Below are 26,735 nucleotides of genomic sequence, written 5' to 3'. Positions count from 1 at the left end.
CATTGACTGATATTGGGTTATTCAGGATTTTTATATGTTCTCGATTCAGCTTTGATAATTCATACATATCTAGGAATCTGTCCACTTCTGTGTTTCCATCCTATGAAAGTAAAGATTTTTCAAAGTAAGTGTTGATGATCTGAATTTCTACAGGATCTGTAATGATTTCACCCTTTTCATTCCTTATTGCATTGATTTGAGTTTTTTCTCTCCTTTTTTGATAAGGTTGGGTAGGTGTTTATCAATTTTATTTATTCCTTTAAGAAACTAATTCTTTAAATCATTAATTCTTTGTGTTTTTTTCTTAGTCTCCATTGTGTTAATTTCTGCTCTGATCTTTATATAATTTGCTCCCTTCTTTGGGCTTTGGGCTTGACTTTTCTTCTTTTTCTAGAAGCTTGAGGTGCAACATATGGTTGTTTGTTTTGTTCATTGTGTTTTCCTGATGTGAGAATTCACTGCTATAAATTTTCCACTATGGACTTCTTTCATTGCATCCCACAGGTTCTGGTAAGTTGTATCTGTATTTTCATTTGATTGTAAATATTGTTTAATTTCTTCTTTAATTTCATCTGTGACCCATTGTTTGTTCAGGAGGGTGTTATTTAATTTCCATGTGTTTATGGATTTTTTACAATTTCTTTTGTCAATTATTTCCAATTTCATTGCACTGTGGTGTGATAATATGCATGGGATAATTTCAGTTCCTTTGCATTTACTTAAGCATGTTCTATGTGCCAGTATATGGTGTATTATAGAGAACATCCTGTGTGCAACTGAGAAGAATTTGTATTCTGATGTTGTTGACTGCAACACTCTGTAGAGGTCTACTAAGTCCATTTGTTCACAAGTTTGGATTAGTTCTGTCATTTCTTTGCTGAATTTTTGTCTAGTTGATCTATCTTTTTGTGACAATGGGGTGTTAAGGTCCACCATTAAAAGCATGCTATTGCTTATTTGATTTTTCATGCCTGTTAAAATTTATCTTATATAATTGGGTGCTCCTAAATTTGGTGCATGCATATTTATGGTTGTTATCTCCTCCTCTTGCAGCTTTCCCATACCAAGTATGTAGTGACATTTTTTAAAATCTCTTTTTATCATTCGTGGTTTGAATTTCACATAGTCTGCAACCAGAATAGTTACTCCTGCTTTTTTTCTGGGTTTCTGCCACATGGATTTTTGTTTTCCACTCTTTGACTTTCAGTCTATGAATTTCCTTCTGAGTTAACTGTGTTTCTTATATACAGCATATTGTTGGATTTTGTTTCTTGATCCACTCTACCAGTCTGTTTCTTTTGATTGGCTGTTTACATGAATAAATGATTATTACTGATACATATTGGTTTATCCTCATCATGTTATTTTTCCACTGCTTGTTCCCTACTTTCCTCCTATTTAAATGTTCATCCTGTTTCTTGGTTCCTTTTTGTTGTTGTTCTTGGAATTGTGGTCATTTCTATCTCCTTCTAGAATATCTCTTTGTACTCCTTGTTAGGTTGGTTTGGTGGTCATGAATTTCTTCAGTTGTTCTTTGTCATGGAAGTATCTTATTTCTCCATTAATTGTTAAAGCTAGTTTTGCAGGGTACATCAATCTGGGTTGGAAGTTGTTTTCTTTTAGGACCTGAAATACTTCACTCCAAACTCCTCTTGACTTGATTGCATTGGGAAATCTGCTGTGATTCCAATGGGTTTTCCTTCATAAGTAATCTGTTTCTTTTCTCTAACAGCTTTTAATATTCTGTTCTTTTGCTGAATTTCTGGGATCTTGATTATTATGTGTCTGGGTGTAGGTTTTTTGGTTATGGCTAACTGGAGTTCTATATGCCTCACTTAGCTGATGTCAGATTCTTTTCCCCACTTTTCAGAAATTTTCTCCTATTACTTTTGCAAATAGTCTTTGTATGTCATTCATGTTGCCTCCTGCTTTTCCATGGACACCTATCGGTCTTATATTGTTTTTCTTTGCCCCATCTTGCAGCTGTTGAGTGGTTATTTCCTGGTTCCTTTTGATTTTTAAGAGATCTTTTCTTTCACAATTGTTAACTGTGTCTTAAAGGTCTGAAAGTCTATCTTCAGTTTCATTGAAGTGGTTTTGCCAGCTTTCAATGGAATTTTTCATTTCCTGGATATCTCTTTGAATCTGTTTCATGCATTCTAATTTGTTCTTCTAGTGTTCATTCCAGGTTTCCATCAATTTTCTCTGTTCCTCTATTTTTTTTAAAATCTATATCTTCTTTTGATATACTGAGTAATTCTTTCATTATAGCTGTTACTTCTTTTTTTACCTGAGAGATTATTTCTGATCTGATTTCTTTTATAACCTGATGTAGTTTTTTTTTTTTTTTTAAACTTCAGTTGCTATCATTTCAGAAATTTCAGGTGTATGACTTCTAAGTTCTCCTATGTTGATGTCTGCTGTACTTTTCTTGGTTGGGTGGAGGTCTGAGATTGCATTTTTCTCCTTCATCTTGTCTTTTTTGAAACAGGAGGTGCAGTGCTGAGCCTCGCCCCTCCTGGGCAGCTTGCCAAAGGTCCCTGGGTTTCCTGAGGGTCAGCCTCATTCTGAGATGGTGGTAGGAGGTGGAGTGCCTTCTTGGCACTTTCTATAGCAGTTCTGGAAGTCTCTTTCAGGATACATGTGAATGCTGCTGAATGCTATCCAACAGAAAGGCAGGCTCATAAAAACATAACAGTGTGTCCTCATCTACCTTATTCACTAGAACTGGCACCATGCAACTCCTAGCTCTTCCCCAAAGTCAAAATTACCATGAAAGGTCAACATTTTGAATCAATTCAGGGCCTTGAAGCAGCCATGACAGCACAATTAAAGAGGATCACAAAAGAGGACTTCCAGAACTGTTTTAGAAGTGGCAAGAATGATATGATTAATATGTTTAAAGCAAAAGGGAATATTTTGAGGGGATTCATAGTAATGTGTATTTTACTGTAATACATTTAAAAATTTAAACTTTCATTGTATATTTCAATCACCCCTTGTACATCAGTGAAATGCATAAGTAAACAAGATAAATTTAGATTGTGATGGATTCCAGAAAAGAGGGACATGGGTGATGTGACAGGCAGTGGCCTAGGAGTTGGGTGGGCATGTCTGCATTAGGTGGAGAGAGTAGTTAAGGTAACCAGTAACCTGAAAGCTGTGGTGATATATATATATTTGAATGGACCACTATTTCTCCTATTTCAAAATGCAAAGTACAGAAGTTATTCAGGAACATCAAGGTATCAGAGATGTGATTTTTGTCAGTTCACCCAGGAGTTTTATTTGAGACCTGGAGGACCAGTAGTGATTTTGCTGTTGCTCAGTTTGTGTATATTAAATATCACTCAGTGATGTGGACTGCCTGGCTCAGTTCATGCTTTTCTCTTGATCACATGTGTATGGAAGAAATAGGATAAGGTGTATAAATGTGTGTCCCTGAGAGCTGGTTGCTTCTACTAAAGACCATTCCAGAGTCTTTTAGTATCAGTTGAAGTTAATGAAATAGCTGTTCCTTTGCCCACTTTCAGTATAAGTCATTACCTTTGTTTGATTCTTAAGAAATGAAAGACAGCATTTGGCTTAGTTGGCATCCCACACCATTTTTATTGTCACTTGCTTTGGTTTTTAGTTTCATTAACAGTTTAAATTTACTAGTTATTTTCTTAGGGTTTACTTTCTCTCCCTCTAGAGATTCTTGAGTTTGAACCCTGGTTTGGTTATTTCCTCTTTCTTATTTCTTATGTCTTGACTACACATTTCCCTCTGAGGACTGTTTTGGCTGTGTTCTTATGACATATTTTCATTTGATTCTACATAGTTTATAATTGCCTATTTGATTTTCTATTCAGAAATATGATTTTTAAATTATCAAATATACCTATAGTTTTGGGGGCAAATCTTGAGCTATTTATATTTAATTTGACAGGATTGACATGAGTGAAAGAGCACCATTAGCCACCGACTTCTACAAATCTTGAAAGTCCCCTTGTGGTCTGGTCTATCAACACTTTTATAAAGTATATTTGAAAATACTATGTATCTTATTCAGATTATTTGGGCTGGTCAAACAACCTCCTATGGCTTTTCTTATTTTCCTGACTGATCTCTGCTTCTGTTTTAATTTATTCTATTTGTTGTTTCTTTAGGTAAACTCTATTAGAATTAGCTTTTCTACTTGTTTAGCTCTAACATCAATTCATGAACTCCAAAATAGTAAGAAATAAAAGAAACAATGCCATCCTTCCCTCGCTAGGTTGGTCACAGGGCTGTTTCTGCTATTGAGGTGGGGCAGTGAAGTGAAGCCAAGGTTTTTTAGGCAGCAAAGCTGCTTGTGGCAAGGACGTTTGTGCAGACACTGAGTGATCGGCCTCTGGAGCACATTCTGGGGATGGCAGTGGTTGCATTGGTTGGCTTCTTAATGAGGCATTTCTAGAAATATAGTACTTTGTCCAGTAAAAAAAAAATTCTAGCAACCACATCATCAGCCAGCAAGCTTTTAAAAAGGACTTTTCAAAGGGATTCATAAAAATATAAAATTAAGGTCATCTCTGAGGTCTTTGAACTGAATAAACCTTGAAGCAAAACTCATATCTTTTCCCAGAGCTTCACACAAAGCTTTGGAGATCTGTGAGGAAGAGCAGCAGTTGGACTGGGAGCCTTGATTGGTAGCCTAGAGCACTAGAGCTGGCTCTGATAACCGCAGGGCTGCGAGGAAGTACTTGCCAGAGTCATCAGCCAGCAAATCATGCGTTTCCAGCATCTCTGCAGTCTCTTATCTATGAGTATAAACGTAGTGGATCATTGTCCTTGTCAGATTAAAGTGTGTACTCAGAAGGCTCTGGGAAGTGACAGGCAGGTGGGCTACGCATAACTCTTCATCTAACCAAACCAGCCATCTCTGATTCCCCTCTCCACTGTCACAGAAGTGCCACTGTTCCTCCCTTGTGTGTGACAAGGGTCTGGACAGCAAGATCCTCTTTTGCTCCCTCCCACTTCTGTTTCTGTGCCAGGTTTAACATGGGAAGTTGCTCCTCCTCTTTGTGGAAGCATTTATGTTTGTCTTAGTTACTTTTCTTGTTGCTGAGACAAAATATCTGACACCCAAAATTAAAGGAGGAAAAGTTTCTGTAGCTCAGAATTTGTAGAGGTTTCAGTTCATAGTTGGCTGGCTCCAAGGCACAGTGGCATGGCAGAGAGACATCACAGAGGAGAGCCAGTTCATGGTAGCAGAAGGCAGCCAAACAACACAATAGCCTATCTAAGCCCAGGGAAGTCCTTCCCATTTTCCACACCAGGCACTATGCCGTACTAATCAGTGGACTAATTTTGTAATCACACCCCCTTAGTCCCAACATCACACACCTTACTTAGATCCAGCCACCTCTGAAATCCCCATCCATGACCATATGAGGCTTTTGGGGCACATCTAAACACATGCATCACAATATTTGATCTGAAGTTGCTGTTCTCACTTTTGACTCCTTTGGCATTAGATTCTGCCCAGCTTGTGGTCCCTTGTCATTGCTCTGGGGGTGATGCCTGTGTGCTGGCCAGCAAAACAATATTGTAACTGGGTGCCCAGGTCATAGTCATGCTACCTTACTCATTGTAAAGGAAAACAATCTTCCTTCAATCCTTCCATTCATCTGTATTGCCTGAGCACCCAATAACAGCAGTTGGACAATACCAAGAAAGTTCTCAACTCAAACTAGGTTAAACAAAAGTAAAGTGTGGCTCAGGTCTCCGAAATCCCCAGAGGACAGGCCTTCCTTACCTAGTGCCATGAAAGCTGGGCACTCTAACAGTGCTGCAAAAGATCTGCCCCTCTCTGTCCTTTTCCTGTTTCCAGTTAGCCCTCAGGCCAGCTCTCTCTTCTCAACAGGAGGGCCACCAGCAGCTCCTAACTTATACTTTTTCACCTACACTTACTCAGCATCAGGAAAGATGAACTCCTGTAAGAGCCCAGGGCTAACCTAGGTGTGATGGCACATACCTGTAACCCCAGCACTATGGGAGGCTAAGGGAGGAGAACCACAAATTGAGCCCAGCCTGGGTAACTTAGCAGCTTAACAAGACGCTGTCTCAAAGATTAAAAAGGAAAAGAAAAGGATGGGGATGTAGCTTAGAAGCTGGACTTTGAACAAGGATGGAGATGTAGCTTTGAAGACCCTGTGTTTAATTGCCAGTGTCACAAATACACACATACAGAAAAAGCAAGGGCCTAGGCTTAGTGGGGTAACCTGGGTTAGGTGCCCAGGCCCAAGCCAGTCCTACTGAAAAGGGGGAACATGAGCTGATTTTTCAGGCCAAACCCGAGAGACAGAGCATGATGGGAGGATGGCTCCTGAACATAAAATTAATATATACCAACTAGAGTTAGAGAATCACCATATGACTCAGATGTTCCTTTCTTATATATATGTGTTCATGAAAAGGCTTGTAGGTGTATATTTTTTGCAACACTATTCACAACAGTTCAAAGGTGGAAACAAAATATTCATCAGTGGATGGATGGATTAAAAAAATTGTCTACCCACACAATGGAATATTACTGAACCATGAAAAAGGGATGAATCCCTGATACATGCTATAACATGGCTGGACTTCAAACATATGATGCTGATGAATGAAAGCTGAATCCAAAAGTCATGCAGTGTCTGGATCCATTTATAAGGGATGATTGAACATTTAAATTAAAAAAAAGTAGTTGTTACAGTAAAAAATGTATTGCCAAGAAGGACAGCATAAGTGTGGTCCAAGCAAGGGGGAAGTATTCTGAAGGGGATTAGTGGCAATGTGTCTTTTACTGTAATACATTTTTAAAACTTTAAACATTCACTAAGTTTTGTGATGTTTGGAGTAAGCAAATTCAGAGAGGCAAAGAAGGCTCATGATTCCTGGGATCTGGGGACAGTGGGGTTGGGGATGTATTGCTGAATGGTCTGGGGCTTCCTTTTGGGGTGATGAAATTATTCTGGAACTAGATAGTGATGGCGGTGACTTAATACTGTGAGTACGGAAACTGTCACTAAGAGTAAAGTTAGGGGCTGGGTGTGGTGGTGCACTCCTGTAATCCCAACACTTCGGAGGCTGAGGCAGGAGGACTGCTGCAAGTTCAAGGCCAGTCTGGGCTACAAAGTGGGTTGAAGGCCACTAGGAACTACATAGTAAAACCTTGTCTGACATAAGAGGAATAAAGTTAATGTTGTATGTTTCACCATAATGAAAATAAATGTAAATTCATTTTTTTAATTTAAAAAATATGCATGCTGAGTGTGCATAATCATTCCATTACCCACGCACATGCCCACAGGGAACTCCACACCAGCGAACCCCGCAGGTACAGGGGAAGGTTGAAAGACACAGTGACACAGTTACACACTGCTGTGGCCCCACGGCCCCATTTTCCTTTTCAAATTTCTGCTTTTTTACTCTGCCCAAGGTGCTGGGCACCTGTCCAAGAGACATCTGTCATTCCCTACAGTACTGGCCATAGAATTCCACACGTTCTTTTCTTTTTATTCAGATCCAATTCACACTCTGAGGCATATCGCAGAATGTCTTCCTTATTAGCTCAATCATGTGAGTCTTTGGAGTTCCTCGTGTTTGGTTCTTTTCTTAGACACATCAACCAATGTGACTTTATGTCAGTGGCACTCCTAGTAACTGGCTTTAGTCAGCACTGAGTGTGCTCAAATCTCTGCTAACTATAATATTTTCTCGTTATGGAGATCCAGTTAGGTAGGTGCTAAAATAATCTCCACCTTACAGATGGAAGAACTGGGGCTCCGAGAGATCAAGGAGCTGGCTCCACTCCCCAGTGGCAGAGGCAGGGATCAGACTGAGAGCCTCCATGCTGGGTCCCTGTTGGAAACCACCAGATAAAGTGAACAGGGACATCATCCAGTACTGGGTGCTGTTACTCCATACAAACCAGAGAACCATCCCCTCTAAAGCAGAATTTGACTCTCTCGCTCTTTTTTGTGGATTCTGTATTTATAAAGCACCCAGTGGATTCTATTTCTATCTCAATCTAGAAGGTTTTCTTTGAAAGTTTCAATCTGCAACTTAAAAGCAAAATAAGAGCAGGAAAGAGCCGAGCGCATTCTCCCCAAGCACAAGTTCTGAAATCCAAGAGCACGGATGCGGGAGAAGAAAGCTGATAGTCTTATTAGTGTAGGAGGATAAAGATGATCAGACAGGGATGCTCCATTATTTATAGAAATCCGGTTCTTTTCTGTGCACTCCACTGAGGCATTTGATATATTTGTGCTGGAGATTAACAGTGATGTTATTTTCTTTAATGTCTGTTTTTAGTGTATGCAATGCATGTTGGCATTCAGGAAATTCAGCCAGAGGAGAAAAACAATAGTATTAATTAGGAATGTCAGTCATGGGTGTTATGAAATTCAAAACTGCCAAGTTTCTGGAGCATTTAGTGGTAATTATAATAGACTGTGGAGACAAGCTGTTCTTGGTTTCCTATACAGCAATGCACAGTTTGATGGGCAAGCAATCAAAGTGCTAATGCAGACCCTTTGCAAAGGGCGCCTTTCTTACCCTGTTAGTTCTAGGACTTGATGCTTTTGCTAATTCAGAGTTTCCCAGAGAGAGGAAACCATCCAGTGAAGAGAAGGCTTTTTGTCTTTTTATGATTTAAATTGACTATTTAAATTATATCCCCACACACACTAGAGTGTGAGAGAGCAGGGTGAGTGATATCACCCAGCAGTCTGGCAGACTATCTAGACTTAAATCAGAGCCGCAGCTTTTCCTGAGTAAAGTCACACATACAATCAGTTTTCTCCCACAGTGGTGACTAAGAGGCACCTGCCCCATGTTTTCAGGGACAGTGAGAATTGCAGAGAGATTTGCATTGTTGAGAGTCGGAATAAGAAGGGTGCTCCTCTCTTGGACTTGCTCAAATTACTTAGAGGTTCATGTGTCTTGTTTGGGTTTACAGTTGTCCAATCAGCCCAGGTGCAGGAATAGACCAAAGAACGTCATAAGAATGTAAGGACTCCACTGCCGACACCCCAACTCCTAGTATTCCTTATAAAGTTTTGTAAGGCTGTCTGGCTGGGCACATTCCCCCACCTTATAAAGAGATCAGGAAACCTGCTGAAGGTTATTCCAATCCAGTATGTCAGGAGCGATCCAGACTTCACATGTAGTGCTGTCTGTGATTCACTCTGTTGGTTTCCACGACTTCTGGATGTGCCAACGCCCTTCCACCACAAGGCCTTTGCAATACTGTTTTTCATGTCTGTTAATACTGAATCTTATAAGGATAACTAGGGGCACATCTCTTTTTTTTGAGAAAGGATCTTACAATGTAGTTCAGTCTGGCTTTGAACTCACTATGTAGCCCAGGCTGGCTTCAAACTCATGGCGATCCTCCTGCCTCAGCCTCCCAAGTATGGGGATTACGGGAGTGAGCCACCGTGCCCGGTACATGCCTCATTTTCAAAGGACAAGCACTGCTTTCCACAATATAGCAAGGACCCAACTTGTAGGAAAGGGTAAGTGTGCCATTTTCCCTGAAAGACTGATATTGCATTTGACTTTTAAAAATAAGTGCTCAAAGAATAAATCATATCTCTTTAGGGAAAAGCATGGCAGTGGGAACCAGCCACAGAGCATCCTCCTCTGAGGTTTCCTTTTCTAACCACCACCTCCATTAGCTGGAGGTAACGATGTCAAGGAGAGAAATCTCTAGCTGTTGTTGATCTGCCTGTAATTTGTGTGACTTACAAGCACCCCAGCTCAATTCCGTGGTATTTGATCATGCCGGATAGACCCAAGAAATAAAGAAGGGATGATCAGAGGTCCTGTGCCCTATCTGTGTGTCTCTGGGTTTTTGTTTTTAATAATTAATAGCAGTTCCTTCTTCAAGCTGAATTTTTTCAAAAATAATTGGGGAGCTTGGGGTTGGGCCAGTAATTGCTGGGAAATGTGCTTGGCAACACGGGAGCCTCCACTCTGGGGCTCGGAGCTGCTGGGCACGCCCCCGACGCTCGCTCACTGCGGTCTGGAAGCGTGTCTTGAAGCGTGTCTGCATCCTTTGCTAACGCGGGGCACGTTTTCCCGCTGACACACACAGCCTTATAATTTAGCATTAGAAAAGAAAAATGGTTTAGAACAAGAAAATATATTTAGAGCTCATTATTCAAGTAGGAGCCACTGAGAAGGGGCAAGGACGGAGCCATCAAAAAGAAGCAGCTCACATTACAGGCTCAAAAGGAGGCATGCCCCTGGCACTCAGGAGCCAGTCAGAAAACAGTTTCAAGGTCGATAGGGTCAGGACCAAGGTCACAGATCTATAAAGCAGGTGCATGAGGTTTGCCATCTCCCTTTGTACACTCATTCGGAGGGTTGGTCCAGAAGTGTGACCTTCAATATCTCCCACAAAACCAGCTCACTGTTAATTTCCATGAGCTCCATTGAGGCCTTTGGTGGTGTTTGACTGTTGACATCCTTGTGGCTGAGACCAGACTTATTGTTTAAGGGGCCCTACGTGGGCAAGTGGCCCAATTCCGAGAAGTTCACATCTGCCTTTGGGTGGAAAGCTGCAGATGCAATCTTTTTTCCATCTCTGACTTGAATTTCTTCTCTCCCTCTGTAGTTCCTTGTTGTGCCAACCTGCCAGCCATCTGTCTGCACCCCTCATTCATCGACCTTATAAATATGTATAAATATTACAAAGCACATCATGACAATTCCTGGCCACATTCTAGGGCTGGTGGCCCTTTTCAGTGCTGCCTTTGGCTTGTTAGCATTTCCCATCTTAGCATTTTGCCTGCATTCTCAGCTTCAGCCTGCAGTATTTTTTTTCTTCTTCCTTCATCAAGGCTGGTTACAAAGGGGAAGGAAGGAACAAGGAACCCCCACGGGCCTCAGCGCATGCGGGGGAGGAGTAGAAAGAGCTAAGGCTTCCTATTTGCGTGTGCCAGGGACGGAGCTACTAGCTGCATCAGCCTTACCTCTTGCTATTCAGGAATTATTTCTTGCTTATCCATCCCGTCTCTAGCACTGTTCTAGGAGATGGTTATACAGCAGACGACAAAACTGCTGTGTTCTGTCATCCTAGCTCATAGAGTCTAGATAGGGGCCATGTAATTAAGAAGGAATTATAAATACAGTCATGCATCACTTAATACGAGAACCATTCTCAGGAATGCATAGCTAGGTGATTTTTGTCATTGTGTGAATATCATACAGCATGCTCACATGAACCTAGACTACACAGGGGAGGAACTCGACATGGCGTCCTCCTGCAGCCAAGGGATGCAGTAAATACATTTCTCTCTCTGCTGCCTGTGTGACATAACACACTATTTTACTATGAGCTTTTTGGTTTTCATTTTAAGGTAGAAAGATTGTGGTATAATGGTAAAAGAGCATAGTAAATGCACACACCAGTAACAAGGTCCTTTATTATCACCATGTTTGATGTGCTGTGCATAATTGGGTATGCTGTACTTTCATCCCACTAGCAGCACAGTAGGTCTGTCTATACCAGCATCTTCATATGCATGAGAAATATGCCACAGTGTTGCATTGTGAGGCTATGAGGCAGTGGAGACTTTTCAGCTCCATTGCAATATCTTTAAAAATGGTGATATAATATTTATACTTTTTCATAGCATACAGTATTGTTATAATTCCTTACATGTGCATAATGAATATGGAACTCCTGTTGTGTAGGTAGCCTGTAATTGATGAAAATATTAAGGCACACACAACTATATAATAAATGCCATATAAGGCAGAACAGAGAGTATTATGAAAATCTTTTAAAGCACCTGGATTTAACCTGATTTCAGGTTTAAAGGTGCTTCTTAGTAGCTGGTATTTACACTAAGATGAGAAGGGTGAATATGATATTTTAAATGTAATCTTCACTTCCTCCTAAAATGGGTAAAATAATCATGCCTGCTTTTGCAAGCATGAATGTTAAGGCTTAGTGGAGCCAGCATCATGCCCAGGTATATGCTGACGGGACATGGCAGAGCCAGGACTCACTCTCAGGTCTGTCTCCCCCAGATTCTGCTTCTTCCTCATCTTGGCTTTCCCATCTTGGAGCCAAAGGTCCTGTGGAGGAATTTAGAAAGTGAAATTGGATGGAGAGCTTTCTGGCACAGTTCTGGCTCTGTTTGCTTAGAGCAGAAGTATCTAATGATGTTGATAGAACATAATGTATGGCAAAACCTTGAGCTGTGGAGGAGGATTTGGACTGGAACCGTGTTTGATGACTTCAGACCCTTAATATCAGAGGAGTCATTTATGCATCCCTACGTGTACTGGGGTGGCAAAGCTGCTGTGCAGTTTCACAGACATCACATGTACTGGGCTCTGGTTCATAGTAGGTGTCTTTAACACCTGAGGTTAAAGGAGTAAAGGTTTATTACAGCTCAGTGTGTAGAGGCTTCAGTCCATAGTCTGCTGGTTTTAAGGCAGGGAAGCATGACAGAAGGACATGGCAGAGGAGAAACAGCCCATGGTAGGGCAGACCAAAAGCAGCAAGCAACAGTATTGAGCCTTCCTTCCTCTTCTACCCCATCCAGTCTATTAGCCTATTGTATGGTGCCACACACACCCAGGGTGAGGTTTTCCATTATCCACACTTAGAACTATGTTAAACCAATCTGTGTACTAATGTAGTTATCACACACCCTTAATCCATGTTCACATACCATAGATCCAGCCACCTCTGGAAAGCCCTACCTATGAGTGCATGAGAGTTTAGGGGGACATCTAGATACAAAGTATAACACTGAGTATTTTAAAATAGCACATCTTTGGGTTCCAGAGAGGGAGAAGAGGTACTAAACAAGTTCAGGAAGTTAGATTCTTTGTGAGAAGCCTTCATTATAGACTTGTTCCTAGACTTGGGCTCAACACACTGGTGCTGGAAAGAGAGAAGAGTTCTCTGGGTCTGCAGCCAAGAGGCCACAGATGTGAACAATGGAGAATGCAGCTCACGCGCCTGATGGCAATAAGCCAACTGGGCCCCAAACACAGCTGCCTGCTTTGCAGTTGGATCCAACTTTGCCAGATAATAGAAACCCAGAAAACAAGGCATGGGGGGAATGAGCTGTTTGTGTTTAAACATCGCAATTGAGCCGTGAGCCTGAGCCTTCTTGGATGGTATGATGTGTCACTGCAGCCTGTGTGGCTGCTGGGCCAGGCCACGGGTTTCCAAAGCTGCTCTGTGCCATCTGTCAGGCAGAGCCGGTGACTAATAGCATTGATGTAGGCCTCCTCTTCTTTGTGGCTGGGGTGTGTGAGGACATTCTACCCCTCTGTTCTTCTCCCAGGAGCTCCTGGAAGTTGCTATCGCTTGGAAATAAACAAGGGGGCTCAGAGATTCTGTTGGGTGTGGTTTCGGGGGAGAAAAACCCATTTCGGGGAACATCACCTTTGGGGCATAGGTGCTATAAGAGGTAGTAAGTCCTGTCTACGGTTAAGCATCATGTAGATCATTTTAAAAAGGAAGTGATTTCACTTTTCTACCCACTCACCTGTCTACCCATCCATCCACTCCTTCATTCATTTGTTCACATATTCATCCATCTATCCATTTATTAAAATAGTACAAAAATGATTTTGTATGTGCAGGCATGCGTTTTTTTTCTTTCCTTTTTTTTCACTACTGGGCCTTGAACCCAGGAATCACTGAGCTATATCCCCAGCCCCTCCTTTTTAAAGTTTAATTTTTGAGCTATGATCTTGCTGGTTTGCCCAGGTTCTCCTCCAACTTGCCTTCTTCCTGCCTCCCGAGTAGCTGGAAATCCAGGTGTGTACCATCACACCTGGTTTCATGAATATGGTTTAGGAAGTTGTTAAAAGAGTGGACTCTAAATTCTAACTTTTCTTAGTAACTGTGTGACCTTGAGCAAGTCGCTCAACCCAGAGATTTAATTTCCTTATGTGCAAAACGCAGAAAACAGTGAGACCGACAATGAGACCAACTCAGCCATGTGAGGATTAAATGAGGGTGTGAACAGCAAGTGCTTAGAGCAGTGCCTGGCCACATAGTCATATTCAATGAATTATGTATTTTTATTTTTAAAAATCTGTACTTTAACAAAGTAGAGGTAGCAAGTATGAATCGCTATCCACAAATAGATATGAAATAAATATCTCAAATTTTCTTTGAAAAAAATCAGCTGAAACCTACCTTTAATTCTGTCTTTCTGGGCTCATGACAAATTCGAGCTCAGCCTTTACTAGGGGTGGTAAAATGGCTCATAGGAGAGGGGCACAGAAGTTGAACCCAGATCAACTTAGGGCACACAACAAAAATCAGATATTTCTGTCTTTTAAAAGGTTAGCAGAGCTACTCCCCTCCTGGCTAAGAAGTGGGTACCTTGAGAGCAAAGAGAATTGTGTTCAAAACATTCCCTTGTGTGAGAAGCCAGCATGTAAGACCTATGTGCGTGCTCAAACTTTAGCAAAACTAAGTTTTGTGTTTTGAGCAGTAAGGGTTAGTTAATGAGAGGCAGCCAAAGAATACTGGGGGTTGCTTCAGCTTTCTGAGGGTCCCTGTTTGCAGTGCACATGGCAGCACAGAGTCCAGGGAGGAGAGGACAACTAGCTAGATGGGCTTGTAGCAATGTCATCTTTACCTCCTATTCCCCTGCCTCCTCCATGTCATTTTTATCTGAAGCCAAGATTGAGAGGAACCCATTGCCCAAATATGCATCAAGCATCTGCTATGAACCAGGTGTGGTCTTGGTTTCTTTGGATAAAATAAAGAGCCCTGCAGGCATATTCCTTGCACCCCCAGAATAAATGCAATGCTTCTAGAGCTCATGTCTGGCCTCAGTTTCTCCTGCAAGTAATTTCTCTGAGTTCACAGGCTGAGTGGTAGGCAGCTAGGAGGAGAGGATTCTTGAGGGAGAAGGATTCTTGCATCCAAGGAAACCATTGTACATTATAGATGAGAGGTAAGATACATCATAAGGGAGGTGGGCAGGCTTTAAGACCAAGGTCAGCAAGAGCTTGCCTGCACCCAAAGTCAGGGGAGCCTCCACCGTGGGATCTGTGTATATTTCAGTGGCTCAGGCTTTGGGCTCCCTCTTTGTGTTTTGGGTTCACAGTGGGGTCTGGGGTGATGGGAGCCAGGAAGTGAAAATGCCAGGCATGCATTGCTTATCTCCCCTGGTGGAATGTAGCTAATGGGACCAACTTGACCCCCCAGCCTCGGACCCTGGCTCTGCAGCAAGTAGCGCACAGGTGCAGGAGGAGTGCAGGGCTCATCCTTGCAGTGGGATCAGCCAGGCTATGTCCTCGGAAGAGGGCAGCATAGTCAGAATCAGATCATCCTATAGTGTTATCCTGGCTTGAGGGACTGGTTCTACTCTTCAACCTTTATTGTTGTTTGGCCAACAACCCATTATCCTTCCTAAGAATGTCTTTTGGGATTGAACAAACCCTTTTCACTTTCTATTGTTTATAACCAAGAAAACTGATCCGTCCAGGAAGTAAATAGGTGGTGTGTGTGTGTGTGTGGAAGGGGGCGTCCCAGGGAGTCATCATTTTCTTTTGGATATTTTAAAATGAAACTCATCTCCTATGCTTAAATAGTGAGCCCTACCCATGGCCTGGATGGTTAGCTCATTAATCATCTCTTCCTCCCCAGTGCTTGACTCCTTCCCAGGAACCTCCCCAGGAACCTCCCAGCCACCACTGACTCTGCTTCTTTCTACTACTTCTCACCACCATTTTCTTTGGCTCATTGCTACATTTGCATTCTATATTTGTGTTCTCAGGTGAAGATGGTGTTTGCATGTGTATGTGTGTGCATGTGTGTCATTAAAATACACTATGGGCCAACTCCCTGTTCCAGCACTATTATATCTGCTTCTCAAAGCTCACTCTTCTTGTCTTTATTTGCAAACCCGGCTCACGAGTGAGGGTGGACAGATTTCCTGGGAAAGAGCGATGGCTTAATTAATGGTAATGTGGAGGATGTAGGTACCTTGGTGATTGGGGCTCTGTAAATGCAGAACTGGATGGAAGGCTGAGATGCAAAATGGGGATAATTGAACTGTTAGCTGAACTGGAATTTAGCAGTTAATCACTTTTATGAAACCTGCATCTCAATTCATTACTTCATTTATGCCTTGTTGCAATACAGAGCTGTTCAGCTAATTGGTAAACAGGAGCTAGGCAGAGTACCCTGAAAAGGGCAAGGCGAGTGAGCGTACTGTGTTATTTTCTGTGAGTGTCCATCTCCATTTCATCCAGCTAGGAGGTGCCTGGTAGGAGGTGACTTCATAGACCCTCTTATGTGGGCACTAAACACTATTCTGGAGTCATCTGGTGCATCCCTAATGCTACTGCTGACTATCAATTCTCCTTTGCATAGTCAACCGCCTAGTTAGTGCCTCAGAAGGAGCTGTTTAGTATGGTGATCAAGATAATGAGCTTTGGCAGCGGAGCAATCCAAATTTGAAACTGGACTCCATCACAGATTCCCTTGGTGACACTGGGCAAACTACTCCTCCACCCCGAATCTGTTTCAGTCATATATACCTCGAGGGTGTTATAGGGAGGATGATATGGAAGCATCTTTCATAGTGAGGGCAGAGCCTGGCATTTCACATTTGTCCAAGTAATACCAGCTCTAGACATTATCTCTCACCTAGGCATCAGTTGTGTTTTAAAGACAGTGGGAGTAACAGAATCTGTCCCTGGTATGTTTGTTGGATGAGAGACAACTGACAGATAAATCAGAGTGTGGACATTATTGATTTGGGGGAGAGAGCATTGTCGCCAAAAACTTTAGGAATGGAAAAGGGACTTCCTAAGGTTGGGTAGGGAGGAAGAAAGGTATGAGGGGTAAGACATGAAGATACATGCCTGCCACTGGGTGATGTAGACACAGGCTCTGCCCAGGACCGCATCATGGTTTGAGTGGGGCAGGGTGTCATGTGGACAGGGCTTCAGTCTGCTGGGCGTCTTCCTGTGTTGCTGTGCTGAGAAATAAGGGCACCATCTGAGAAAGGTCTTCACTTTCCAATTAAGACCACTGTACCTCAGTGTCTTGGGGGACCTTCCATTCCTGCTTAATTTCAGAGCTCATCCCTTTCCTAGGCAGAGTCCACGGGGACTGATACAGGTGCAGAATTGAGTGAGGGTTTTCACTCATTTTGAAAATACCCTTTCCTTTCAATTATTGGAAATTTCTCACCAAGTCAGCCTGTTGCTTTTCAGTTCCCATGCACAGACTTTGAGTCCATCTCCCAGGTGAATCCAGACCTCAGCCAACACCCCTGTCAGAGGCCTGGATAAGCAGTTGCTAGTGGAGGTGGTTGTTCAAGTCATGGGAGTGAATGAGAAACTATTGAGAGGAAAAAAATAACAGTCTAAGGACATGGCCTTGGAGGATGCCAACTTTTGGGGGCCAGCACATGCGTCAGGCTCTGATGTTTACACTCTGAGAAAAGCCTTCCTTGTTAAAGTGGCTCAATATTCACTCTCATACTTAACAAATGTCTACATTCTCAGTGTGGGTCTAAATGCCAGATGTGGAGTGGTGCACAAGACAGACAAGATTCTTGTCCTTTAGAGCTTGAATGCATGTGTGTGTAGGCACACATGGTTGTGTGTATGTGTGTGTTCAATACTATAAGATTAACAACTTTGGATAGGATAAACTTGAGATTTTTAAGTGCCATGAAATAAATAAATAAGATACAGTGATGAGTTTCTAGGGAAGGTGTCCTGGATAAATTCATTAGAAATGTTTTCTCTGGCAAGGAGAGATTTGATCTCAGACCTTTAGGTTGTATATAATCCAGCTATGCAAAGAACATGGGAAGGAGGATGTTTCATGCTGTGCTGACAGCATGTGCAAAGATCCTGAGGTAGAGTAAGCTTAAAACGCCTGAGGACTATATAGAAGGTTGGAATATATCAGCTAACTTGGCTGAAGAAGAGTGGGTGATCTGAGATTTATATAGAGGCCACAGTAAGAAGTCTGATTATTACCCTATGTGCATCAAGGTGCTTTAACACATCTTCCTCTTGTTGAAATGTGTGAGATTTGGTATCTAATATTCTGCACCTCCTAGGTCTCAAGGCTGCAAGATACTCACTCATGTAGGACAGCATCAGAGTTTGGTTTCAGATCACTGTTTTCATGTCAGGCACTGGGGTAAAAGACCCTGAAAGATGTTAATGTAAATTAATGATTGCTCCTGCTGGCTTTGTTATACTTTTCTCCAGTGAGGAATTAATAAATGCATCATGCTTTGCAAATTTGCATCTATTATAAACCCCATTGTGGGGGCACCATTGATCCCCTTTGGGAGATCAAAGAATAACACACATGTCATGCAGCTGTGACAACTAGTACTCAGTACAAACTGGTTAAAGTGAGGTAATCAATGGGAAAGCACTTTGAAAAAGAGACTCACTCTATAATTTATCAGGTGGTGCTGGAGATAAGAATGGCACAATTTGACAATCAGAGACCAGGAGCTTCCGCCACATGCCTGTGGGGGAAAAGATTACCTTGTGCTAATCCTTTGCTTCTGCCAGGAGCTTTCATCAGTGTAATTACTTTGAATCCTCAGAACCCTGAGAGGTAGGCATTATCCCCATTTTACAGATCATGCCACCGAGTTTCATAATAGATAAGTCACTGGCCCTGAGTCTTGCAGCTGGGGGCAGGAGAAGCTCGGGTTTTATCCAAGGTTGTCTGAGTCTAACAGTGCTGGGTTGAAAGCAAGGTGTTTTAATCCTTGGAAGCCACACATTGAGTTGATGGAAGAGCTTGAATTTCCCGCACCAGAACTGACAATCTGATGTATGGAATCTATTGCTGCTCTTTCTTTAAAAGTGGAAGCTACATTTCAGATGGCTGCAGTTGAACCAGTGGGTGAGGAACGGAGCCCCAGAGCTCTCAGGGTGGGTGAGTGCTGGCTCTGCCTCGTGATGGAATTGTGGCTTCATGATGGTTATTAATCCTCTCTGAGCCTCTGCTTGTGTGTTGATGAGATGGGGATCATAGGAGTGTGCACCTTGTAGCATGTGAGGATTTACTAGGAGAAAACATGGGAATTGCTTAGCACAGTGCCTGATATATAAACTTTTACCAAAGGTAACTTATGACTTTTCTTTTCCCAGGGATTTTTAAAAACACTGTCACATAGAGAAGGCAACGTTCATAGTCTCCATTTGGCTAGAAGAAGAGGTGAGGCAATGACTGCTTTGGTTTTGCTGAAGTCTAGAGAACATGAATTCCCAGCCATAGGTACAAAGTTGAAATACTTGGGGAGTTCTTGGGAAATACTGTGGTAGCTGGGTATGGTGGCACATGCCTATAATCTCAGCACTCGAGGAGGCTGAGGCAGGAGGATCATAATAAATTTAAGCCCACCCTGGGCAAAGACATCTTTTAAAGTATTTGAGAGTGAGAACCACTGCTTTGGATTAGCTGTGGTGTTGGTCACGGGATGCATGTCTCTGGGCCTCTAGACTTGACCTAGGCTGGGACAGATAGATGACACAGAGAGGTCTGTACTTCACGTACAGCCATAACTGCTCCCTTTTTTATAGCCGGGGACTGTACTTGGTGCATATGTGTATGTGTGTGTGTGTGTATGTGTGTGTGTGTGTGTGTGTGTGTGTGTGTGTGCCTATTTTCTGGGACTAGCCCCTCACAAACATGTTAATTTCTCTTGACTTCCTCAAGCCTTCCAAGGAAGGATGCCTGTTTGTAAAAATGACACCACTGCTTAGTGAAGTGACTTCTGGACATGTTTCAAATGGGACAGAAAGTTGGGAGTGATCAGCCTTTTCAATCAGTTTCTCCCCCAGCGGGAAGCCTTGGCCACTCTCCAGCTGGATTTCAGATACATTACCTTGCTCTGTAATGAAGTCTATCAAAATGAATGCTTGGCTGGTGTACTTGGGACCTGGTCCTGAGCTGTTTATTCGTATTTGAAGGTTGCCTGGAACTGTTTTATTCCCTGGGTTGTGACTTGAATGGGTCTTAAAAATGTGCTCATGGGATACTGCCCTTTGGTCCTGGACTCCAGGAGCCCCAACACATCAGACAGTGACAGTTCATGAGATTTTCCAGACCCAGATAGACTAGGTTACTTTTGGGTGAGATGGACAGCCAGCCTCACATTTGGTTTTATTAGGATCTGGCACAAAACAAGGTGATAGAAACAGTTGCCCTTCTCTCTCCAGCTGAGATGAATTGGTCTCATAAGCAGACCTGGGGAGAGGAGAGAAGAGGCAGGGATGGTATTGGCTTTGGCAAGATCAGCAGCAATTGGAACTGTGTACGTCAGGTAACTATATATTACAGCTCCAAGAAGCAGATATTGCCAACCTATTAAGTACATCATTGGCTTTTTGATAGGACACCCAGAAATTGATGCACTGCCTTTGGTTCTATTATGTTTTCAAACTTTAATTAAGTTTATACCTCTCCCACCTGGACCTCATAAATAGTTAGCCTTGGAGTAAGTCATTTGTCATGGAGGGGTTCTTATGAGTAGATTCATCTTCCAAACAACATTATTATTGCCTCAGGTCTTCCCTTAAATCCATCACCCCATATGAGCTTGAGTGCCTTACTTGATTTTGATATATGACCCCAACAGTTCTTTTCTGATGGGCAAGTGGCTAATTCATTAAGTTATCACAAAGTGGGAGAGTGGAGCTGCATTATTAGCTTTTAAAATGATGCAACGTGATTAAAGAGAATAAAATTGAACTTCACATTTTTGAAGAAACAAAGCTTTATTCTTTTACTGGGACAGGGAGATGAGTTCTTGGCCCAAACTGGCGCCATCTCAGCCTGTAGCTGAAGACCTCTGACAGTGGGGTAAGAGTATTCCACATTTCTGAAGGCCTGATGGGATCATAAATGTGTCTGGCCTATTTGAAGAACAAATTGCAAGAATATAACAAATTTAAAGATGTAGATTCCCAGGACATGGCAATTTCACCATTAATCCTGTCCCATGGACAAAATAGTTTACCTGCACACAAAGAAATGTGGGCAAGGTGTTCACACTGGCAGTGTTTGTCATGCTGGACGTTGGTTAGTAGCCTAAACACCCATGGGTGAGAAATGAGTGAGGGAAAAATGTCATATTTATGTGATGAGCCACCATGTATCCATTAAAAGGAATATCAGTAGGTCTGCTTGATGTGATGTTGCACTTTGCATGCTTGTATCGGCCTAGCCAGGCTGAAAGAGAGAAGCAAACAAGACACAAAGTGATTTATACAATGTGATGTTTCTTGTGTGGAATTTTGAGTGTACATGCAAAGCCACAGTGGATATGGGCATCTATCAGCGGAAGGACCCACTTGGAGCCCTTTAGTGGCTGCCTGGGGAGGGGACAACAGATGGAGAAGATGGAATTGGACACCACAGGGATAAGGAGGATATCTGGCAATGTCTGTAAGGCTCTGTTTAGATACTGGAAATAGTGATGCCAAAATAGGAATATTTGTAGGTGGGGGTGGTAGAAGTGGGACCATTTTCTCCATTTTTTTTGAGAATAAAAGGAAGACTTCCTGGGAACAAGCAGGGTTAGTGAGATTCAAATGGAGTCTCTCAGAGATTGTCGCTATCTTTTGCTCCTCCAGCAAAGTCTCAGCTTGTCTAGTGAGAGGCTGCTGGGGATTGTTCCTTAGCAGTTGGTGCTGTCTTGACTTTGGATCATTCATGAAGGAATTATATATCAGTATTTGACCTATTGCCTCCTCTAGAGCCATGGGAGATGAATTTTCTTTTTTTACTTTAAAGAAGAAAAACAATAAAAACAATGATACAAAATTTCAAGACAAGATAGTAGGAGAGTAAGAATGGTTAATACGTTAATTATTATCTTCAAAGTAATTGCTTAGATTATAAGATATAGGCATAAAAATTGATCAGACAATATAAGCACAAACCTTTCTTTTCAATGAACTAATAGAAATTAGTAGTATAACTATCTTAACTATCATATATATATATATATATTTTTTTTCCTTTTCTTTTCCTTCTTTTCTCCTTTCCCCCATCTGTTTCTCTTTCCTTTTGAACAGTTTCTTCCCATTTCCCAATATCTATTGTACATTTTATATCTTATTCACTCTTTCAGCTTCTTACACTAGGGAGACAATATGATGTTTACACATGCAAGTCTGATTTATTTCACTTACGAGTATGGTCTCAAGTTGCATCCATTTACCTATAAAAGTCTTAAGGTTATCCTTCTTCATAGCTGAGTAGTACTCAATTGTATAAAAATGATACACTTTAAAATCCATTACTTGGTTGATGGGCATTTGGGTTGTTTCCAAGATTTAGCTATTACAAATTGTGCTACTATAAACATGGGTGCATTTATATCGCTGTGATATAATGTTTTTAGTTCTTCTGGAAAAATACCTAGAGGAGAATAGCTGGGTCAAATGGGAATGCTAATTCTAGTTTTTGAAGAATTTTTGAAGAATTCTTCTTTTTGAAGAATCTCCACACTGATTTACACAGTTGTTGCACCAGTCTGCACTCCCACCACCGTGGAGAAGGGTTCTCCCTTGCTGCAACCCTTCTAGCATTTGCTATTGGTTGATTTCTTGATGATAGGCATTTTTCGTGGTGAGATGGAATCTCAGTATTGTTTTAATTTGCATCTCTCAAGTGACCATTGATGTTGAACATTTTTTCATGTATTTATTTGGTATTTGTATTTCTTCATCTGAGAAGTGCATGTTCATCTCAGATGCCCATTTTTGGATTGGATCTTTGCATTTGAGGGGATCTGATATTTTTCAATTCTTTGTATCTTTTAGATATAAATTCTTTGAGGGAGAGTTGCTTAAAATTTTTTCTCACTCTGTGTGTTATCTTTACTCTGTTGGTGATTTCTTTTGATGTGCAAAAGCTTTCTAATAAGATGAGATCTCAGTTGTTGATTCTTTGAAGTATTTCCCATGGAGTTTGGGTTTTGTTCATGAAGTATGTCTATACCTATTTCTTCAAGATTTCTACCTACTTTCTCTTCCAGTAGATTTAGTGTTTCTGTTTCAATATTTAGATCTTTGATCTATTTTGATTTTAGTTTAGTACATGGTGATAGACATGGGGTCTAGAGTCTTTGGCATGCAGAGAGCCAGTTTTTCCAGCACCATTTATTAAAGAGAGTGTCCTTCTTCCAGTGAACATGTTCGGTCCTTTTGTCAAAGATAAGGAGGCTGAGTGTGTTTGTAGTTGTGCCTGCATCTTCTAATCTGTTTCACTGACCCTCAGGTCTGTTTTTCAGTACCATGCCGTTTTTCTCACAGTAGTTCTGTAGTATAATTTCAAGTCAGGGATTATGACAGACCTCCTGCCTTGCCATTGTTGCCCAGAATTGCTTTTGCTATTCTCGGCCTCTTCTGGTTCTAAATGAATTTTAAGAATATTTTCTCTAGTTCTGTGAGGTATGGTAATGGTATTTTGATCAAGCTTGCATTAAATCTGTATAACAATTGGTTCTTCCTATCCACAAGCAAGAAATATCTTTCCATTTTCTTAAGTCTTCTTCAATCTTCTTTTTCAGAGTATTGTAATTTTCAATGTATACATCTTTTACTTCCTATGTTAGAATGATTTCTAAGTATTTCATTTTTTGTATGCTATTATGGAGGGTGTGGTTTCCCTAATTTCTCTCTCAGTAAAGTTGTTGTTTGTGTACAAGGATGCTATTGATTTTTGAGTGTTGACTTTGTAGCTATGCTACTGAATTTGGCTATCAAATCTAGAAGCCTTTTGGTGAAGTTTTTGGAGTCTTCTATGTAGAGTATTGTGTCATCTGCAAATAATGATAACTTAATTTCTTCTTTTCCAATCTTTACTCCTTTTATTTCTCTCTCTTATCTCATTGTTCCGGTTAATGTTTCCAGGCTGTATTGAATAAGGGTGGTGAAAGTGGACATCCTTGTTTTGTTCCTGATTGTAGAGTGAAAGCTTTCAGTTTTTATCCATTTAGTATGATGTTGACTGTTGGTTTGTCGTAGATGGCTTTTATCAGACTGAGATAAAGCCCATCCATTCCAATTTTCTGTAGGTTTTTTTTTTAATGATGAGTGAGTATTTGAGTTTGTCAAAAGCTTTTTCTGCATCTACTGAAATGATCATGTAATTTTTGTCTTTAGCTCTGTCTACTTGGTGTATTACATTTATTGATCTGCATATGTTGAGCCACTCCTGCATTACTATGATGAATCCCACTTGGTCATGGTGTATAATCTTCTTGGTGATTTGCTGCATTCTGTTTACTAGCATCTTATTGAGGATTTTTGCATCTATTTTCGTTAGGGAGATTGGCCTGGAGTTTTCTTTTTTGGTTGGGTTTTTCTCTGGTTTACCAAAACCAGGGCAGAATCAGGTTAATACTTATCTGCAGGACTGAGTTAGGAGTGTTGCTTCCCTTTCAATTTCATTAAAGAGTTTGAGGAGTATTGACATTAAATCTTCTCTAAATTTCTTGTAGAATTCAGCAATGAATCTCTCAGGACCTGGGCTTTTCTTTGTTGGTAAGTTTTTAATTACAGTTTTAATCTCATTAGTTGATATTGGGTTATTCAGAATTTTTATATCTTCTTGATTCAACTTGGTCATTCACACATATCTTGGAATTTACCCATTTCTTCTCAGTTTTCTATCCTATGAGAGTAAAGATTTTCAAAGTATGTATTGATTATCTTCTGAATTGCCACAGGATCTGTAGTGCATTTGCATTTTTCCTTCCTCAGTGCATGAATTTGGGTCTTTTCTTTCCTTTTTTGGTAAAGTTTGCTAAGGATTTATCAATTTTATTTATTCTTTCAAAGAACCTACTCTTCATTAATTCTGTGTATTGTTTTCTTAGTCTCCATTGCATTAATTTCTGCTCTGATCTTTATAATTTTTCCCTTATAAGGACTTTGGGCTTGTCCTGTTCTTCTTTTTCTAGAAGTCTGAGGTGCAACATTAGGGTTTTTATTTGTGCTTGTTCTATTTTCCTGATGTAAGGATTCCCTGCTATGAATTTCCTTCTTAGGGCTGCTTTCATTTCATCCTATAAGTTCTGGTGTGTTGTATTGTTATCATTTAATTGTAGAAACTGTCTAATTTCTTTTTTAATTTCATCTGTGACTCACTGATTGTTTAAGGGGGCATTATTTAATTTCTAGGTCTTTATGGAGTTTTTGCAGTTTTTTGCCATTAATTTCCAATTTCATTACGCTATAGTCAGATAACATGCATGGGATAATTTCAATTTCTTTGCATTTACTTAAGCATGTTCTGTGGGCTAATATATAGTCTATTTTAGAGAACATCCTATGTTCATCTGAGAAGAATGTGTATTTTGATGATATTGGATGGAACACTATGAATACATCTATTAAAACCATTTGTTTACAGGTTTGGTTCTGTTATGATATTTCTTTACTGATTTTTTTTGTCTAGTTGATCTATCACTTTGTGACAGTGGGGTATGAAAGTCTCTCATTACAGTTGTGTTAATTCTAATTGGATTTATCATGTCTATTAATAATTATCTTATATAGTTGGGTGCTCTAATATTTGATGCATACATATTTATGACTGTTATCTCTTCTTGAAGTGTTTTGCTAACAAATATGTAGTAACCTTCTTTACTTCTTTTGATCATTTTTGGTTTGAGTGCACATTGTCTGCAAGCAGAATAGCTACCCCTGTTTTTCTCTGGGTTCTTGTTGCATAGAAGATTGTTTTCCATCCTTTGACTTTCAGTTTATGAATTTTTTTTGAGTTAAATGTGTTTCTTGTAGACAGTGTATTGTTAGATATTGTTTCTTAATTCATTCTGCCAGTCTGTTTCTTTTGATTGGTGAATCGAGGTCATTTACATTGTTAGTTATAACTGGTACATATTGGCTTGTCTTTGTCATGACATTTTCTTGCTGTTGATTCCCTGCTTTTGTCCTCTGTTTAATTGCTTACCCTGCTTGGTGGTTTCTTCTATTGTTCTTGAAATTATGGTCATTTTTACCTCTGTCTAGAATATCTTTCAGTACTCTTTGTAGGGTTGGTTTTGTGGTCATGAATTTCTTCACTTGTTCTTTGTCATGGAAGTATCTTATTTCTTCATTAATTTTGAAAGATAGTTTTGCAGGGTACATCAATCTGGGTTGGAAGTTGTTTTCTTTCAGGACTTGAAATACTTCATTCCAAGCTCTTCTTGACTTTAGGGTTTATGTTGAGATGTCTGCTGTGATTCTGATGGGCTTTCCTTTATAGGTGATCTGTTTCTTTTCTCTAACAGTTTTTAACATTCTGTTCTTGTGCTGAATTTCTGGAATCTTGATTATTACATGTGTTTGTGTACTTTATTTTGGTCATGGCTGTTTGGAGTTCTTTATGCTTCATTTATTTTTACGTCAAATTCTTTATCCATTCTTGGAGAGTTTACTGCCATTATTTCTGTGAAGAGTTTTTTTTTTTTTTTTTTTTTTTTTTTTAAGGCATTTGTGTTGTCTCCAGCTTTCTCACTGACCCCAATTAATCTTATGTTATTCTTATTTGCTTCATCTTATAGCTGTTGGGTTGATTCTTCTTGTTTTCTTGCTATTTTAAGATATTTTTATTTTCATGATCACTAGCTGCAATTATGTCTTCAGTGTCTGATATTCTATCCTTTCTTTTGTTCAGTCTGTTGCATAGACTTTCAATGGAGCTTTTAATCTCTTAGATT

This window comes from Chinchilla lanigera, unplaced genomic scaffold (assembly GCF_000276665.1).
Source record: "Chinchilla lanigera isolate Chin_1 unplaced genomic scaffold, ChiLan1.0 scaffold00041, whole genome shotgun sequence".
Classification (NCBI taxonomy): domain Eukaryota; kingdom Metazoa; phylum Chordata; class Mammalia; order Rodentia; family Chinchillidae; genus Chinchilla; species Chinchilla lanigera.
This window is presented reverse-complemented; position numbering follows the sequence as displayed.